The sequence below is a fragment of the Colius striatus genome, chromosome 4 (assembly GCF_028858725.1).
Source record: "Colius striatus isolate bColStr4 chromosome 4, bColStr4.1.hap1, whole genome shotgun sequence".
Taxonomy (NCBI): domain Eukaryota; kingdom Metazoa; phylum Chordata; class Aves; order Coliiformes; family Coliidae; genus Colius; species Colius striatus.
Genome location: NC_084762.1, coordinates 78,474,642 through 78,494,818, shown reverse-complemented (window position 1 = coordinate 78,494,818; position 20,177 = coordinate 78,474,642). Strand labels below are relative to the sequence as shown.

Sequence of the window (20,177 nt, the reverse complement as noted above, 5' to 3'; positions counted from 1 at the left end):
TTTGATTCAGCAGTAGCAGCGACATGCCATTTATTACAGTTCAAATAAGACATATGAAATTAAAACTTTTTCCAAAAAATAATTTCTCCCACATTTTATTTTTAAGATACAAAAGTAGGAAACCTAAATCTGCGATATAACAAAAGTGCTCTTGTGTCATTTGAAACACAAGAGATATGGATGACCTAAGTGGTTTCATTATTTTAATTTTCTTTTTGTTTCATCTGAACAGATAGTACAATGCTAGGGAAAGAAAATGAAACCCAGGAAAATATTGTAAATTATTTATGACAGCACATCTAGTTGACATAAGACTTAGGAGAGAAATAAATATTTGTAAACCGGAACACTGAAGTCGTAGCATATGTGAAACTAGATTGGTATTCAGACTTTCAAATTAGAGTAACTTGTTTCTAAGAAATGCTGATGGCCTTCCTCTTCCCTGGGCCTTCAGAGAAATGGAATTGAGAACAATGTACTCCTTCTGTTGACAGAACTCTGCCCAGGTGGGACACAAAGTATGCTCCTGTCCTCTGGGCTTTGTCACAAGGCACTACTGGATAGTGTAGAAGCACAAAAGCTACATTTAGAAGCAATCTATATGAGTAAAGGAATTATTTTAAAACAGGCTATTTATACAAAGCATAAAACCAGTGTGTAAAAGTGGATTTTATAGGGCCTTACAACTTAGTAGAACACAATGTTCAGAAATGTAAAGAAAAGATGGGACAAGGACTTTTCAAGTGACAAAAAATGTCAAAGGGCAGTGTTTCACATAGGTCTAAAAATTACAATGATAATCAGAGAAGATGCCAGGAGTATTACTCAGAGAGTGAATTAAGATGGCTGAATTTACTAAAAAAAACACAGTCTTTTTTTTCTAACAGTTACTGTGTACTGTATTGGAAAAACATCTATTGTTGAGGAATCAGAAGAATGTTTAAAATATGACATATTAGATCTTATGTTAAGAGAGGTTTTCTTTTCAGGCTTCATCTGGGTTTATTCATAGCAAAATAGCAAGAAAAAATCCTGTTTTGTTTCAAAATGGACCTGGCACAGTTTTAGCCTCCTTCAAGTAACTCTTTCCCAAGAAATTCCTGAAAGCAGCCATAGGACTTTTTTCCTGTGAACAAGTTTGTCGTGGAAGAAAGTCTGATTGTACAGACATGAGTAGTAGTGTGCCAGTAACCTTCAAAGCCAAAGAGCAAGCCCTAGCCCAAGCTTTACACCTTTATTGAAATTTTGATATGTCCATTGTCTTCTGTAACAAATTTTACCACAAAGAGTGAGCCTTTAAAGGACTTAGGTGCAGGATTTGCTTTGCTGCCTTGGCTGATAACGTAGGCACTTGGAGATTTCTAATAGGTTTAATATTTTGATGAGTAGCCCTGGAAAATCACTCTGAATCAGACTAGGTCTCCAGGATGTCTATATGAACAGGAAAATATCTAGGAAAATAAAGTAAATCCATTTTCATTAGAAGAAGGGAAGATCTTTTGGTGACATAAACAGTATTTTCTTAACATGGAAATCCATGAAAATTCTTCTTGTGAAACGAAAAACAAAAAAGATGTATTTCAAAATTGTAAAACTGGAGAACAGCTCATTCACCAGAAGGGTGTGCTGCCATTCAGTGGGATCTCAACTGACTTGAGAGTTAGGCAAAGAAGAACCTCATGAGGTTCAACAAGGGCAAGTGCAGAGTCCTGTGTCTGGAGAGAAACAACATAATGCACCAGTACAGGCTGGAGATTGACCTGCTGGAGAGAGACCTGGGAGCCCTGGTTGACAATAAACGGAACATGAGCCAGCAATGTGTCCTCATGGCCAAGAAGGCCAATGGCATCTTGGGATGCATCAAGAAGAGTGTATCCAGCAGGTCAAGGGAGGTTCTGCGCCCCCTATACTGTGCCCTGATGAGGCATCATTTGGAGTCCTGTGTCCAGTTCTGGGCTCCCCAGCTCAAGAGGGACAGAGAACTTCTGGAGAGAGTCCATTACAGGGCTAGCAAGATGATAAGGGGACCAGAACATCTTCCTTACTAGGAAAGGCTGTGGGAACTGGGACTGTTTAGAGAAGACTGCGAAGGAATCTCATTAATATTTAGAAATATCTAAATGTTGGATGTCAAGAGATTGCAAAATCTCTTTTTTCTGTTGTATATAGTGACAAGACAAGGGGTAATGGAATGAAGCTGGAACACAAAAAGTTCCATTTAAACATGAGAAAAAGCTATTTTACTGTGAGAGTGAGGGAGCAGTGGCACAGGCTGCCCATGGATGTTGTGGAGTCTCCTTTGGAGGTTTTCAAAAGCTGCTTGGGTGCATTCCCATGTGACCTGATATAGCTGGACCTGTTTTCGCAGTGGGGGTTGGACTGGATGATCTCTAAAGATGTCTTCCAACCCCCACCATTCTGTGATTCTATGATTTGATGAAATTAGATCAGAAAGGGTGTACAGGCCTCAAAAAATGTATAATGTTGTGTAACGAGACAAATTATGCTATTCATGTCAAGTCAATTTTCAACCAAACTCACAAGAAATTTGACTTGAGACTAATGACTGAGATTTTGGTTCTTGTACTACTGCATAGTCAAGTTAAAGGCCAGAATGAGGTCTGCTCATGGTCTCCTTGTGGCCTCCCTACAGTACAACTGAAATTCCTGTTTAGGGAATGGTGAATAATGTGCATTCCATTCACATTATTCTGGAACAAACAGAGAGGCAAAAAGGCTTTGTCCATCTCTGTCAGCCCTTTGGATAACAGATTTATTCCTCAATTATTTTACTCAAACATATATGAGTTTACAGAAAAAAAATGAGTAACAAGGTAACAGTTCTGGAAATAATGAAGTCTAAGCCATGTGCACATTGAAATTTTTTCATGATTGTCAGATGCACTAGTGCCTAGTCCAGATGGATGTATATCCAATACACATTTTGCAAAAAAAAATTATGTTAGGCTTTTTTTAGAAATTACTACAAGAATGCATTCTATGACATAAATATCTTTATATTGCTTGCCAATGTCACTATCTCTGATAGAAACAACTCCAAGCCAAATAAAAGCCTGATTACTGAGTCCTAAACAACTGGCCTCCCTTCAGAGAATGCTATTCTCTCTATCTGCCACTAAGAATTCAGATGATTCTTCTGAAGTTGAGAACCACAATTCTCAAGCTCCTGTTCACAGAATCACAGAATTGTATGGTTTGGAAGAGACCTCTAAGGATCATCTAGTCCAATCCCCCTGCTCAAGCAGGTTTTTCTAGATCAGGTCACACAGAAATGTGTCCAGGTGGGTTTGAAAACCTCCAGAGAAGGAGATTCTACACCCTCCCTGGGCAGCGTGTGCCAGGGCTCCATCACCCTCACAGTAAAGAAGTTTTTCTTTAAGTTTAAATGGTTTTTGTGTTTCAGCTCAAGTCCTATTACTGAGCACTAGACAAAAAGGATGATGTCCCATCCTCTTGACATACACCTTTGAAATACTTATGAGTATTAATGAGGTCCCGGCTCAGACTCCTCCAGGCTGAACAGCCCCAGATTCTGCAGCCTTTCCTCATATGGAAGATGATTATCTTGGTGGCCCTGCACTGGACTGTCTCTAGAAGCTCCCTGTCTCTCTTGAGCTGAGAAGCCCAGAACTGGATACAGTATTCCAGATGAGGCCTCACCAGGGCAGAGTAGAGGAGGAGGAGAATCTCCCTCCACCTGCTAGATACACTCTTCTTAATGCATCCCAGGACTCACAGCCCCTTTCCTTCACAACTGTTTGGCATTTGCCATGTTTACTTTCAGTACCTCAAATACAGAATAGCATACCTTTTCAAAACTTAAATTACTGGTCATTTGAAATAATTTTTACCAAAGAAACTAGTTACTCTCTTATTTTGGAAGCTCTTTGAATTTTCAGCTAGTAACCCACATTACATGTTGCTCTTTCAACACTACTTGCAAAAATAAGTAATGGTAGACTCTCTGAACTCTAAATTATTTTCAAATAATACAAGTTCGCTAAGAAATAATAACCAGTAAAGAGACAAGTTTCCAAGGTGATCTGAACCAGTAGACCAAGGAATTCTGAAATAATGGAAGTGTGTTAAAATGAAAGGAAAAGCTCAAGAAGTGAAACACCTTTCATTTATGCCATGGTAATACCTTGTGCATTTTGGAAGACACGCAAAATTTAAGGTTCTAAGTTTCATGTTTGAACATAGCTTTTTTTCTAAAAAAAAAAAAAACCAACAAATACTATAAAGTGATTTCTATGATTTCTGTGATAAAATGTACCTGAGAAAATATGGAAAATCATTTTCATGCAGTTTTTCCAAAATCCAATCCCAACATTATGTAAAATTTTATTCAGTCTGGATAATTCCCAGTTGGTGATTTCAGAAGGGTTCTGTTTTTTCTCTGGGTTGTTTGTATTCTCTTTACTATTTTTTATTAGCCTAAAGAATCTATGATTAAAAAGAGTAATGCTGAACACATGTATGTGAAAAATATACTTGTTTTTCTTTCAAAATTACACAGCTCTAAAAGGGTTCTGGGAACACAGAATAAAATCTATTTATCCCAGATGATGACTACATAGAAGAAAATTGAAATGAGAGGGTGGATACTGATTAAATAAATATATAATGAAAAATGATAACTGAAACAGATAAATCAATGTTGCACTACATGCGAAACCTTCAATAGCATGGAAATATCTAAGTTGTTAATTTTTGTTCCAGAACATCCTTTGGTTTCTTTTCTAAAGAAAATGATTACACAGAGGGCTGTCCATCAGTGTAATGAAAACTATCTCTACTAGTCTTGCAGTCTTACACTGTTGCAAGTAAAATCTCCATAAGAAGAGTCAGATCTTGCAAGCACTATTCAGAGCAGTATTTCTTAATTTAAGTCAAAGAAGTTATTCATAGTTATTTCAACATAAATTGAAAGAGACTGAGAGAAGATAAACAGCCTCTCCTCTTTTCCTGTGCAGGTTGTACATAGCCTACTCTTGTCTGTTGACATTGTTTGACGTTCTTATGAGCTGTAAAGATATGACATGCTACTGCTCTGACCTGTGTCCCCAAGTCCTCCATAACTAAACAAGAAAAGCAACCACATGCTGGGATTTCAGGCTTCACGCATCGTAATCTTGCACTTAAGTTAATGAAAGTAGATATACTGATGCTGGATTTTAGTGAGAAGTAGTTTCAGTCTGTACGAATATCTGCTTTTGTTACTCACAATACAGGAACAGCAATTCCAAGCAAGACATGAGATGGAGAGTGAGGGAAATATAATTCTCAATTTCCTGAGATATTTGAACCTCAGAGCTCTTAGAAAGATTGAATACACCCTCATCTGCCTATGATTTTATATTCCAATACTTCATCATTGTTTTATTTAGGAAAGCTTTCCATTGCTGCAATTACTCATTACCTTTCATTCTATCAATAAAGGAATATGAATAAATGATGAGGCAGCACTGCTGAAGTAAAGCTTTGACATTGCTGTAGGTATAGGTGAAAACTGATAATGGACAGAGAGCATCCTATAATCTGTGAGTGAATCATGTACTTCAGATGCCAACTGACCTTTGACAGCTAAAATTAAGGAGGATGATCCTTATATTGGAATAAGCATGACAGAGAGAGTAATAAATCTTCAGACAAAAAGAAAGATAGCATAGATACATTATTAGCGGAACAAGCAAATTGACAGGAGACTCTCAGTTATGTAGAGAAGATTCAGATTTATGAATCCTCAGAGGCAAGGAGTGGATGAAATTTAAACATGAGGAAAAGTAATTGAAATCATTCAAATCACTTCAAATCACTGACATGGTCTTGTGATTCATATAAATCTAGGAAGCACAGTTTCCAAGCTCTTCAAAATACTGTTTATCTCCAGATTTTTCTTTGGGAAACCAAATCATTTGTTTGATGTATGCTAACTAGAGGAAAATCCTAAGGCATATGTTGAGATGTAGTATAACTTCCTATCAAAAGTACACAAGAGTACTTTTATCTCACAAATCATATTCAAGAAAAACAATCCTAAACTCAGAGTTCATCTTATGCTTAATCTATTCTATTCTAATTATATTTAATCTTCTTTATAGAGTAGGATTATAAACTACTGATCACAAACCAAATTACTTGTATTTTCAACTCCCTACCTGCTGGCATATCATTATATTATATTACTCCTTTGTAAAACAGTCTAGCTACGTCCAATAGCATCCTAGATCCTTGTTAAACATTTTACTTACAGTGCTGTTTTTTTGACAAAGGGGAATAGAACATCTTTCATACGAGGAAGGACTGCGGGAACTGGGGCTGTTTAGTCTGGAGAAGAGGAGATTGAGGGGAGATCTTATTAACATTTATAAATATCTAAAGGGTGGGTGTCAGGAGGTTGAGACATCCCTTTTTACTACAGTAGCTAGCAACAGGACAAGGGGTAATGGGATGAAGCTGGAACACAAAAAGTTCCACTTAAATATAAGAAAAAATTATTTCACTGTGAGGGTGAGGGAGCAGTGGCACAGGCTGCCTAGAGGGGTTGTGGAGGCTCCTTCCTCATTTCCCTTTGTTTTCTCAGACAAACTAGGTAGGCAGCCTGGATCCAGAGGCCTTGGTGTAATGTCAAACTCTGATTTTTTTTAAGGTGGAGGCTACTGATTCATTTAATCATTGTTGAGGGTGGTTAAATGCCGGAACAAGCTTCCCAGGGTGGTGACAGTGAGGATCCTTGTAAATACTTAAAAGATGTGTAGATGAGGTGCTGAGGGACATGGTTTAGTAGTGGGCTTGGTAGTGTGAGGTTAGTGGTTGGACTTGAGGATCTCAGAGATCTTTTCCAACCACAACAATTCTATGATTCTATGATTCTAACTAATGCTGGAATTTGTTATAAAATTTTATTATTTTTCTTTCTGTAAAGTAGAGAAAAAAAACTTTTTGCACAGAGTTTAAAATTGTACCAATGAAATAGCTCTAATAGGTAAAAAGTAATATTAGTCAAGAATGTGAGTTTTATGGGGACAAGAGGTTCTATGTGTCTTTAATTTAAAAATATATTCCATGAACTATTGTTTCAGCAGTCGAACATTAACAGGACATTGCCACTTTTCTCAAAGTACAAAACCACATTTTTTAATATTGATATAATACTTTGCTCTTACCAAGGCTTTTCAATGATGTAGTTGCCATAAGTAAAATACTTTCTCTGATTGTCACTTTAGTAGTTTAGGTATAACACTGAATCAACCTAACTAACTTCTAAGCTTTTCTGAGCCACCTGCTTAGCCTCTTCTGCATCATTCGTATCACAATAAACCTTCCAGGGGACCATTTGATGGATGGGGAAGAAAAAGTACAGTGGAGGATACATAGGATATCTATAACAAAACAAGAAAAGACAGACCCATTCCTGTACCCAGACACCAGTACTTTTCTTGTGGTATATGAAAACTAGAGAATAATAAAAAAAATAGACAGTGCAAAGAATTAAACACATAGTAATTCACTTTTCTTTGGAATTTTGAAATTCAATTTGCAAGTCTATTTCAGATAAAATATCCATGTAAAATCCTATTAATATGTGGAATGATATTTCTGTTATGCATACTTTCCATGATTTGAAACTATATTTAGTATTTTTTCACCAAACAATGGTATAAAGTGGATATTATAGAAAAAAAGATTTAATATCTCTCTCTATATATAAATATCTTGCTGAATAACTTTATAAGAACACAGTCAGTCCAATAATAGGTTATGAAGTTCAAACACTGGAAGTGCACAGATTCAATCTGATGACCATTAACCAGACATCTTTCTGGAACCAGGCCAGTGTTGCTATATTATATCAGTGACTAAAGCTCACTGGCAGTCCATGCACTATCTTTAAATGTAAGCAGAAATGAACTAAAGCATTTTCTCTGACTAATTGAAAGCTGATGCATTATGGAGTTTATGAATAATAAAACTTAAATTGACTTAAAACTCTCTATATAATATCCATCCACAACTGATCATTTCCTATTTGAAACTGCATAAAGCTCATTTATAGTTCAATATACAATAGCTATGACTATCCTGAAATGGGAACAGAGGTTGTCTTCTATGTTTTGAAATATAATGAGAATGCACATATACTGAATACTATAAAAGTGTGTAAGTAGAGAAGAAGTGAACACTGAGAGAGAATTATGTGAATGGACAGAAGAGGGATGATGTGCAGCTCCTCAGAGAGAGGGGAGAAGGCTCTGTTAGACAGTAGATTAGGGAGTAGCAAAGCACTTTCCCCCACCAAAGGTCCATTTTTGTGATAAGTTAGCTGAGGAACAGGTTGCCAGTATCAAAGCATTTTTCACTTGTGTTCTCTTCAAAAGGTAAGAAAATGGGTCCATTTTAACAAAATAGGCCCACCATGATGTGGCACATAATTCTCTGTTAAGCCCCTGAAATATCATAACTTTCAGTTCTGCAAAATTTAGTGACTATCTGCAGTGTTAGAGTGAAGAAAGCATAGGCTGCAGCCATGAAAGCAGAGTTGTATCAGACCCAGATATAACAGACATTCGATACCAAATTGTCTCTGTCCTTAGAAAGTAGCTAGAAATTGTAACAGAACTACTGATGAGATTTTTTTATTAACACAGTACACTGAACAGTCTCTTTCACATGACAGAAAGGCACTGATGATTACCTTCCTTAGCTTATAATTTAAATATCTTTAAAAGTGAGAAATTTAGTTTGGAATTGTATTATGTGACTTATTATAAGGGTCATGACACAAATAATTCCATCCACAGAAGATGTATTTTCTCCTCTGTAAGAGCGAAGTGTTTGCAGTTTTCATTAGCCCTCTTAGTCTTAAATGTTTCCACGTAAAATGAACGCTGATGTTAGTCTTCAGGGTCTTTTGATAAAAATTATCTACATGCTTATTCAACAGTAATATACTTTCAAGAGCAGAAACTTATAATGCATGAAGTACATTTCAGACAATAGGAAATTTGTTTTTCTTTTAAAAACTCCAATACCAATTCGTATTTGCAAGGTCAGCTTAGAAATGCCACAATTTGTCAGACAGTATTTGTAAAAAGACACCACTGAAAACCTCTAACATTTCTGTTTTGTTTTGGTCATAAATAATGTTAGAATTTTTCAATGCACCAATATCTAGTATATGTAGGAAAACTATGAGACACCTTCTGTACACTCTGAGAAATTCTTTACTTGAGATCTTAGAAAAGTACTGATACACAAACTTTATGAGGTATACACTATTGGTTGTATAGCAGCCTTGCATTCCAGGAGGAAAGCAATGCCATCTCTAAATTGTTGCTGTCTTCAGTCTTGCTTTTCTCTATCTTTTCCACTCAACTGGTTAATTTTCAATTGACTTCTCTAAATAGATACATTTCCTTAAAAAAAAAGAAAACTAAAAAAAACCTCTTCTCCATACATTCATTTTCAAGTAGTCGCAGAACCTTTTAAAAGGCTATTGCTAAATAACTTTCAATAATTAAACTTGATTGTGCTCTTGCATTTCTTGAAACCTTTCCTTCAGCTTTTCAACCACATAGCTGGAGAGAAGGTTGTTTTCCAATATATTTCACCACAGCTATTGCTATGGGACATAGTAAGCATGTCATTATCTCCTCCTCCAGGCTCCTAGATTCTTTTTTTAAGAAAACGAAAATACATGAGTAAGAACAAAAGTATCTTATTCTCTCATAAAGCTTATCTACAATAAAATAAACACATCAATTCAAACTGCTGATTACTTGGGGCAAGAAAAAAATTGGTTTGTAACAACTGGCTGTGGACTTAAACATCATTCTGGATTTAATGAATTTAAGTGCTTTTTAACAAATCAGACATGATTTCCTACAGGTAGGTGAGATAAAGATTTTCAGTGCTAACATTAAAATTGTTGGGCCCTAGGAACAGACTGCAGAACCCTAGCTGAGACACTCAATTCTCTGTGCATGCCTGGGGAGATAAGCTCCTTAGACAGAAGCCAAATCAGGCAACACACAAAGCAGAAAGCTGCCTAGAGTTAACCATTAGGAGATTCTGAAAATAGCAAGGCATCCATTTATATCCACTGATGGTTCACAGTCCACAGCCTGAAGGTAGGAAACAATGTCCTGTCTTACTAAGGAAAGGAATAAAAGACCATGGATTAATGCATTCATTTGCCAGAGGTTGTCCAGACCGAAGTTATTGCTTCCTAAGAGAAGCAAGTGCTGCATGGGAACAGGCTCATCGATGAAGCTGATACTATGCAGGGAAGAATTCACTGCTCAGTGAATTGGTAGGTATCAGGTCATTTGTCAATGAGGTAGGAGGGGGAAATCTAAGGTTAAACTCCCTGCTTCATGTCTCATTTTGAATTAAATAGGTTTTGATTAAATGACAGAAACATATTATGAAGCTCTGAGGACTATCCCTGAACTCTGAACACTATATAAACAATTTTGCCACAGACTTGTATTCCCTCAAGGGCTCAATGAATCTTGAACAATTTTTTTGCAACAGGACACATGTTGCTGGTTATGTCACTGTTGTGATGGAAGCTTCATGGTTTTAAATCCTTTTCACACTGAGTGAAAAGAAACTAGAGTACCAACATGGTGGGCAACTCCTCAGACCAGAAAATTCTTACATGAATAGTGGACAGTAGCAAACACTGGTAGCTCAACTACTTATCACACGGTGAGGATCTCTAGAAAAAAAGTCTTAGTCTACTAAGAACAATATGTGAGAACAGTATCATGCAAAACAAGAGCTGTGTAGTGAAATCCCTGCTGAGGGCTACAGGACAGGCACATAAATTCAAGAGAACTCTCTAATGCATGTTTACATTGGCAGAAAAAATATCTATGGATACATGGTAGTGTTCTTACTTGTTATGTATTGTAAGTCAATGGAGATTTCACCAGCTGTTCCCTAACCATCAGGAACAGGTAGAGAATGATAGGACACATAAGAGAAAGCTGCACAGGTTTTTATAAGGTATTGGTCATTTTTTTTTTTGTTCTCCAATATAAAATGACTATTCTTATCTTCTTAGTATTATCTTTATAAGTAATCAATATTATTACTCTTCTTGCACAGTGTTGCTTGCTTTTGAGTCCCTGTTGCTTTATGCTTTTTTTGTATTAAGAGGGCATGTGAAACATACTGTAACAAAATTTACAAAATCCTGGTGTGAATGGACTTCACTGTCCTCAAGGTAAGAGCTCCCGCTTTTGCCAGTAACAAAACCCAAGAAGAGCTGTTTATTTACATCTGACAAAGCACTCTGACAGTTGAGATTTTACAATATCTCTGTATTAGAATAATTTCATTAATGCAGATGCCATGATTGTATCGTTCAACTCACTATTATCAGTGGATGTTGGGAGGTGGAGTACATTTTTGGGATCCAAATTCAGTTCCAGCTAAAAATATTTACCCTGGACATTATTATTTTCAGAGCCTCAGTCAAAGCTGAAGAAAATTCCAAACGTCCATCCACAGAGGTTGAATTGTTGGTACAAAGAATGAGATATATCTCTGATTTCATTTAGAAAAAATCTATTTTCCTGTGATGATGAATATCATCATCAGATGGAACTCAATCACCAAGTGTTTACAAGACTATGATAAATTTATTTAGCAATATCTTCAGTTAAAAAAATAATTTCACTTGGAAAGTTTATTCAAAACTTCCACCATTTTCACTGTTGGCCAAAAATTTCAACTTAAATTCTCCACAATGTAGAAGCAAAGAATAAAGGGATCTGGAGGAGCCCTCTGTGCAGTTTCTAACAAAGAGGTGTTCACTATCTGTGCCCACATAGCTGTTGACTCTCTGCCCACTCTCTGAGCTAAACAGAAGTTCAATAGACCTGTCATTGTGGCATTGAGCCCAAGTTAAAATATCCTGCTCTTGACTAGGCTCAGTGTCGTGCTTATTGTGACAGTACAGTTTCCAGTCAGGATGGAGTGTGGGTAGAATGAGCTCATGTCTGCTCGAAGACCTGACAGAGCAAGCTTTCATCTGCCTGCAAAAAAACATGCAGAAGTTCTTAGTGACCCTGATCAAATTGAGTATGTTCGTGGTTGAAGTCTCTGAAGTCTTTAGCAACTACTCAGCCAACCAGCTCCAGGGATTTTTTTTATCATTAACAGCTCTACTGGCAAAGTGTCTCTAGAGCCTGATTCTGAGAACATTTTCTACACTATTTTGCCATATTTTCAGGATCGTATAAGCAAAATGGTATGATATTTTCCTGTGAGGAGAAAATTTCGGGAAGAGATCATCCCAGATTTTTTCCAAGGTCATTCATTGCATCAGTCAATCAGAGTTTGTTGTTTTGTTGTTGGCTTTTGGTTTTTCTTCCTATCAAACAGAAACATGATTTTGCTGTGCCTTACTCTAAAGCAATGGTAATAAAAAGTGATATTATTCGTTATTTGGTCCTCAGCAGCAATATAGTGGATGAGTTATTGCACAGAGCAGAGGTAGGTATATATGATGTCTAAAGATCTCTTGAGGTATACACAATGTCTAATTTTAAGTAAACATAGAAGCAGATAACTTTGAATAACAGAGCACAAAAGCATTGTGGCATCTGATGCTGTTTATTTTTACTTGTTTGGTTGGTCTACACAGTTTAAATATACCTTATTTAAGGAAGGAAGAAAAAAGTACTCAATTTCAATGGATGTCTAACTAGAAACAGTCAAATAAGTGCCTGGTGCCACACAGTGCCTAGTTTCAAATCAGTGCTAGGAACAGCTCACCACACTTAACCCAAGTATATGTGCACCATTTGTGTTCTGTTTTGTTTTATTTAGCATTATAATTCAGTTGCACTAAAGTAAAACCTCTTTGTACTAATCACAAATGCTTTTGAACCAAAGAAGTCATTACTGTGAATCACAGCTCTTATAAGGTCATGACCTGGGTTTTTAGGGGTAAAAAAGTGTGTAAGACATACTGATCCCTGTTAGCCTGGTCAGTGTGGCACCAGCAAAGAACTTGGATCATAAATGGGTGACAGTCAGTGAACCTTTCACTCATTTATGACTGTTTATCAGCCACAAATGACGCCAAGGGAGTTGAAATATGTTTTAACAGTGTGTTTATATTTTTCTACAGAGGTCTTAGTGCCACATAACTCATTTTGGCATTTTTTAAACTTAATTTTGCATTAAGAAAACCAAGCAAACAGTGAAGCTAATATTTATTTTTTGAATAACTCTAAACATTTTGCAGAAACTCTCTGCACATCAGTCACTTTAAAATTTGTTACCTTTTCCTAGATTCTTGCCCTTGTGATGAAAGCCTAACCTTTGTATAACAAAGATAAAGATTAGAGGATGAACAGCATGTTGTACAATACAGACACTAATGAGTAGATGGATCAAGCCAGATCTGTTGCATATTATACAGGCTAAAGGTGGGACGTGGTTGAGGACATAAATACATTCTTTCTACATCCTGTTTTTAGTATCATAAACCTTTAATAAAAAAAATGAATCGTCATCTTGCTGATGTGAATAATATATGAAGACTAAGAGCCTTTTCTTTCTTTTCCTCACCTTTTTCCTCTTCTTTTTCTCTTCCTCTCAGTTTTAAAATTGTTTTGGAAATGTACTTAGGCCCTCATTCAGTAATGAACTTAGATGGTCACGTACTAAGTACTTTACCGAAGCAGGGCCACCAGAGATTTCACTGAAGGTCAAATCAATTTTGTTTCATTACCTTTGCACATTCTTTACGATGACATCAAAATGTAAAAAAACTCAAAATGTCTATATATAATGTGGTCAGAAAGAGATCATGATAGTTACGTTGTTGTTAATATTACCTTATTTTTTTTCTACATTTGGAAATGGTTGTACTTCCTCTCTTCCTCACAAAGTGATTCTTCAAATTCTGTTATACTTTACTGATATCATGAATCTGAATACACAGCTACTAGATTAAGCCCATTAATCTAACTACTAGAAATCCATAAATTGTGAACTGGCTTATTCATTAAGACTGAATAGGCTAAAACACAGGTAAGTGGATAAAAATCCTGATTGACATTTTGCTTTGAAATTTGTATCCCCCTAAAACACCCCTGTATTTTCCTCTGTGATTCACCCAAAGAGAAGCACACAGCTCTTGACACAAATCCCGTCATAAATCTTGAAAATTTCATGCAGAATCCAAAATATTTCTTTTAATGTGTTATTCATTAAGCTATTTCTTTAAATCGTAGTCTGTTGGCAACTGCAAACTCATTCCATTCCAGCCACATTATAGCAATTCTGTAGTATTATTTGAGGGAGTCATTAGGTTATTAACACTGGAAAAAATTCAAAACCAGAATCTGCAAATGCCCACAGGAGCACAATCGTAGAAGAAGATTGCACTGCTAGCACTGAATAAAGTATAAACAATCAAAGAAATTGATGAAAAAATAATTTAAGACTATTTCTATCAATAATTAATAATTTTCTTACATTCAAGCTCTTCACAAGCAGGAAAAAAAAAAAAAGCCCGAGATATTTTAATGATACCTTATGCTGTTTCAAGTAACTATTGTGCCAGTGGAAACATGGGGAAAAAGATTATTCAATCTAGATGTTATGTCCAATATGGTATTTAAATAATGTCTTAATGGTGATTTTAGGTTACACCTCATTCAACATTTAATTTGAAAAAAACAAAGAGAGCTCAGTACTCATATTTCAAGTCAGGATTTCTGTTAACTAGTGTGCCTCTCTTTTAGCCAACACTCTTGGCCTTTACACACAACTTCAAGAAATATAAACCTGTCTAAAGCTGCAATAATTGTTGAACAGAATGGTAGCATTCTACTTTCACTGTATAGAAGTGTAAAGTGACTCACAAGAACTGCCTCATTACAGGAGCTACTTCAGCTTCAGTGACATTTTTAGAACAATTTATTTCAAGAACATTGTCCCATTTTGTTTTAGGCAAAGTCTTAGCATCTAAAGACATTATCTCAGTGCCAGTCCTTGGTTTTACTCATACGTTTCTGCTCCTCTCCCATTTGATTCTTATCTCTTTCTCTCACATGTGTATTTTGTATATTTTGTCCTACTATATGCTACTCGATTTATTTACCCTGGAGGGTAGGCCTGCTTAACAGTTAGTCTGCTCACTGCCTAATTTGTGACCTGTGGTGTTATCATGACCATGGAACTCCAGAGAAACAGTCTAATATTAAGGAAGGTGCCAATATAAATTAAAATATCACATCAATTTCTCCTGCAAAAGATCTCCTGAACCCTTTGGGTAGTGACTTGCTTCAGATAGTCCGAAGCTTTCCATTAAGTTGTACAAATATTTGTTTGAACCTCCATGTTTAAGAAAAAAACAAGTGTCCAGGACCCAGGTAAAACAAAAAACTGTCTCTATTTAGAAAGTTATTTATACCTTTTGTTAATTTCAAAAAATAAAGTAACATATAATAAAATACTTATGTAACCTGTGGAAACTCAAGAATTAGATATGTACAAAACAGTTCAGTGACTGATTTTCTAATGAGAAAAAGCTTACGTATGGATAAACTTCTGAATTTTCTTGTAATAAGAATTGTAGATTTTTATTCCCGTGAATAATAAAATAATGAGAATATGTAATTGCTGAAGAGACAAAAAATGGGGTTTTTTTCTGAAAATGTTAAGGGTTTAGGACTTTTAAACTGTATTTCTTAAAAAGGTGTTTATGAACTCATAACAGGCAACCTGTTAGGTTTTACTGGAAGGTTTTACCAATACCATAGCTACAGGCAAATCAGGGGAAAAAAAAGAAAATGCAATTAGCTATATTTCCTTTTGCATGTCTGTAAATGGAAAAGAAATAACAGTGAAATGTCATCTTCACAGATTTCTTCTTCTAATTTCAAACAACATACAACACAGTAAAGTTTTAGCTAGCAGAAGTCAATTGTAGAGATGGACTTGTGGAACTTAACCTTCTTATAGCACAACTATAACTGATTTCAACCATAATTCTAGCACACTCTTTACAAAGAAAAGAAACAACCAAAAACTCCACAAAAACCCCAAATCAAATCTTAACACCTCTTCAAACCACACTGATTACATGCTGTTTAAATAAATGAACTTCCAAACACCAACATATCTCAGTAAGATTTATATGAATTTTTAACATAGGTCTATCTATGATATTTATAACTTTTTGGTTACTTATGATTAATTACATTCAATTAAGTAAAATATGTGTTAAATACTGTGACCTGTAAATATTATTTTTCAATGACTTTACAGGGTAAAAAGCAGCTATTATCTCTACAGTAGTCATAAGAGTGAAAGTTAGCACTGACAGCATGCTGATACATGAAGTTTTCTATTTCTATTTTATCTAAAACAGTTAATTAGGATAATGTACAACCTATGTGGATGACAATGCATAATTAATATCACCCTCAGTACAACTAAAGCACAGATTTACGAAATCCACTATTTGAATATATCTGCATGGATTTCAACAAACTGTATTTATGAGACTTTTGGAACTTCGAATAGATTTTGGAAGAATTATTAAGTTTCAGTTTTACTGGAGATATGTGGGTCTCATAACTGGATTTTCAAACAGGATTAATCAATTTTTACAGATAAAATTTCAAACTAATGTTCCCTGAACTTTTACTCTAGCTTCAATGGTTGTGAAACAGATCCTTAATACAGAAACATTACAAGGTTCAGCAGTTCACTAAAGATAAGCAGCAAAAAGTCAATTGCTGATACAAACCTTAGAAACTTTTAAAATACGAGTTTCTCTATAGAGCGTCTGTGTTTTTGTTCTGTAAAATCCCTTGAGAGTCAATTTTGGCATTTCAACTGTTGGCTTCAGCCAAACTCAGGTAGTGAAGTCGAGTAGGGAAAAAAATATTTTTAGATTTTAAGTTACATTTTAAGTTAAGCAAACTTCTCTAAACTTGGCTTTGCGTGTGTCCTGGGCAAACGTTCAGACAAGTTTTAATTTTGCATTTTATTTTTTAAGAAGTTCATCCATCTTTAATGTTATCAAAATAATTTCCATTATCATCTTAAGATAAGCACAGTGTTTATATATCTGTGTAAAACATTGATCATCTCTAGTTATTCCAAGTTTGAAAGGAATACAGTCCCTGTGCTTTCTAAATTAACATATTGCATATTCTACAGTCACAAGTCAGGACAAAAGCAGTTATTTCTGTAGCAACAGGATATCTTAACATTTGTATTGCTGATGGAAAAGTGTTGGTGTTTTTTTTTTTCTGTAGAAAGATTTAAGCTTTTAATTAACTTTAAAAAGTTCTAACAATTAAAAAGTTTCCTTTCCGATTTCCATGAGGAAAAAAAAATCTGGGATGATTTGGTTTTAATAAGTATCATACTAAAAAACAATTTAACAGAAGATTGTAGTATCAGATTAACGTATCTTTTCTGTGCTGTGTTTGGTGGGAGATTAGAGTAGAAGGAATTATTTCTGTTCAACACATCACTGTGATAATAGCCTTTAAATACGTTTCTGTCCTTGTTAACAATAAAAACCAGTGTTGCCGTATGTTTCCTCTCCATCACCACCATGTTACTGACATCAACTGCAAACTTAGCAGCTCACACTGCTGCAAGGACTGTTTCTGTGGCTTCTGTAGCATGTTACTTCAAGTAGTAGAAGCATATGTTTGCTTGTTCACTCTCCAGAATAAACATATTTTTAAACATTTTTTACAAGTTGTGACAAAACACCATTTGTCTGCACACAGTGATATGACAGGATATTTGCCTTGTGGTAGGAAAAGATTCTCTGACATTAAATTTGAACATCTTTTAATTATCTCTGTTCAGTGTACCTTTTCCCAATGAGTACCATGCAGCAGTCAAATATTAAAGAAATTTAATACAGAAAAAGCAAATTTGTCATTTTATTTATACAAATTCACATTCAGAACAATAGCAAAGCTCACTGAATTATTCTGTAGTTTGTTGTAATGTATAGATATGTTTCATCTATACATATAGGTTAGATTTGCTTCTTCACTGTCCAGTATAAACATATTCTTCTCCTTTGACCCATCAAGTGTGTATGACTCAAATACAAGCTAAAATTAAATTAACACAAGCTCGTCAAAAAGAAAACAAGCTTTTCTGTTAGTGTGCAATCCTAGGGAGGAGTCTCTACCATGGAGTGTTTGCTCTATTGCTAGAGCTTTATTGCTCTATTTTATATTACCATTTTATCTTTCAAATTGCAGTACATATGTTCTTACTCTGTAGATATAGAATTAGTATTTTGTTGCCTGGCACATTTCACTTGTCTTAACAGGAAAATGGGCAAGGAGATTCAGTAATGCCAAAGTTGTTAATTACAGCAGTGAATCATTGCTACAGAGCAGCAGAGGAGAATTACAGAGGTCATCTTGTCTTCCATTTTTCTTAAGGAGTTGTGGGAGGGAAATGATATTCATGTGATGGTAGCAAGAATATTAAAAGCCAAATTAAAAATCTGTTCAAGTTGTTAGAGCTACTTACTTCATTATTCAGGTTTTTGACAGTTTGCAGAACCATCATGCCTACTGTTATGTACAGAGTGAATTTACCACATACACTGCTTTTCAAGTTTAGACTAAAGTTAGGAGTGGGAAAAAAGTAGTGCTGTTAGGTTTTTACAGTTAATATGGCTGGTTTTGTCCAGGCAGACAGGCTGTGACATTTCATTTCTTACTCTCTTTAGTACATTTATGTCAATCCTTCAAGGACAGGCAGCAATAAAGATGGTGAATGTTCTTGCAACTCAGATAAATGGGTTAGTTACAGCTCAAATTTTTGTCAGAGTAGTGGTAATTAAATAAGTTTTTTAATCTTTGACTCTGTCTGGTTTCTTACATTTCTCTAAAATATTTTCCTTTCTTTGAGAGAAGCTTTTAATTCTCTTCTAATGAATATTTAGCTCATCTGGCGTTAAGTTTTTTTAGCTAACCAATCTTGATTTATCATGAAATATTGGTATTTATTTTAATTTTATTTGCTTTCATAAGCAGAGCATGCATCACCCCCCAAAAAATAAACATTTTTTCCCTGAAATAAAATTGTATATTTAAGAAGAATTTTTATTTCCAAACATAGAAAAGGGATATAAATATAAAGGTGCTTAGGCAATCGAGTGGTAATTTAAATGACAAAAGCAAAAACTACGATGACTTCTCTGCAACCCAAGACAATTCAAACTCACAGGGATCTCCCCAGTCACCACAGATGGCTCATGTTCCATCTCCAACAAGGTAATGGTCATTCCACTGAATTTAGGAGTTACCACAAACAAGGAATGTTTCTCTTTCTCCTTTACTGGGAGTATTAAATGATCAAAAAGTTGGATACCAGAGTAAGGCTTCCCAGACAGTTACCACACTATATTTAGTTTCATGTTTAACAGGATTTTGGCAGACATTTTAGCTTCAACCTCAGCGACAGCAGTTTTTCTCTAGAGTGATTATTTAGATTTTGTCTCCTGTTCACTACACATGATCCATCATTAAATATTTGGAAGATGTATTTATTACAGAGGTGATTTTGCTATTCAGGGACAAGTGTTACTATTGGGAGTATTCATGCAATTTTTTAATATGTTCAGGAACAGGCACATTGGGTAATTTTACAAGGAGGCAACAACTTTTAATATTACTTTGGCAGACATTATATTCTATTTATTGATAAATGATTTGTTATACTCAAATAACTAGTCAAAGTATTTTTGAGAAAAAATCAGAACTGTTTTTGAGGGTGTTTGGGGGTTTTTGGGAGGGAGGTTGTTTTTTACTTAGTATTATTGCAATTAATGTCTAGAATTAAAAGACCAACCTGAGGATAATCTATTACTGGATACTCCTAAATGGTTGCAAACTAGTGAGCTTTGGTTGACAAAGGAACTTAGTCACCTAAATATCATTATAAATGCAATTTAGTTAACTAACACATCAATTCATAAAACTCTACCAAATTCAGCATCTGGGAAGGAACAAACCCATGCACCAGTACAGGCTGGGGTTGAACTGCTGAAGAGCAGCTCTGCAGAGCGAGACCTGGGAGCCTTGGTTGATAATTAACCATGAGTCAGCAATGTGCTCTTGTGACCAAGA

At 35.3% G+C, this 20,177-nt stretch overlaps 1 protein-coding gene across 1 annotated transcript in view; it reads left to right on the top strand.

Annotated features, from left to right (window-relative positions):
* Positions 1–20,177, top strand: part of ANGPT1 (angiopoietin 1) — a 161,300-nt gene that overhangs the window by 123,388 nt on the left and 17,735 nt on the right. The window lies entirely within an intron of this gene.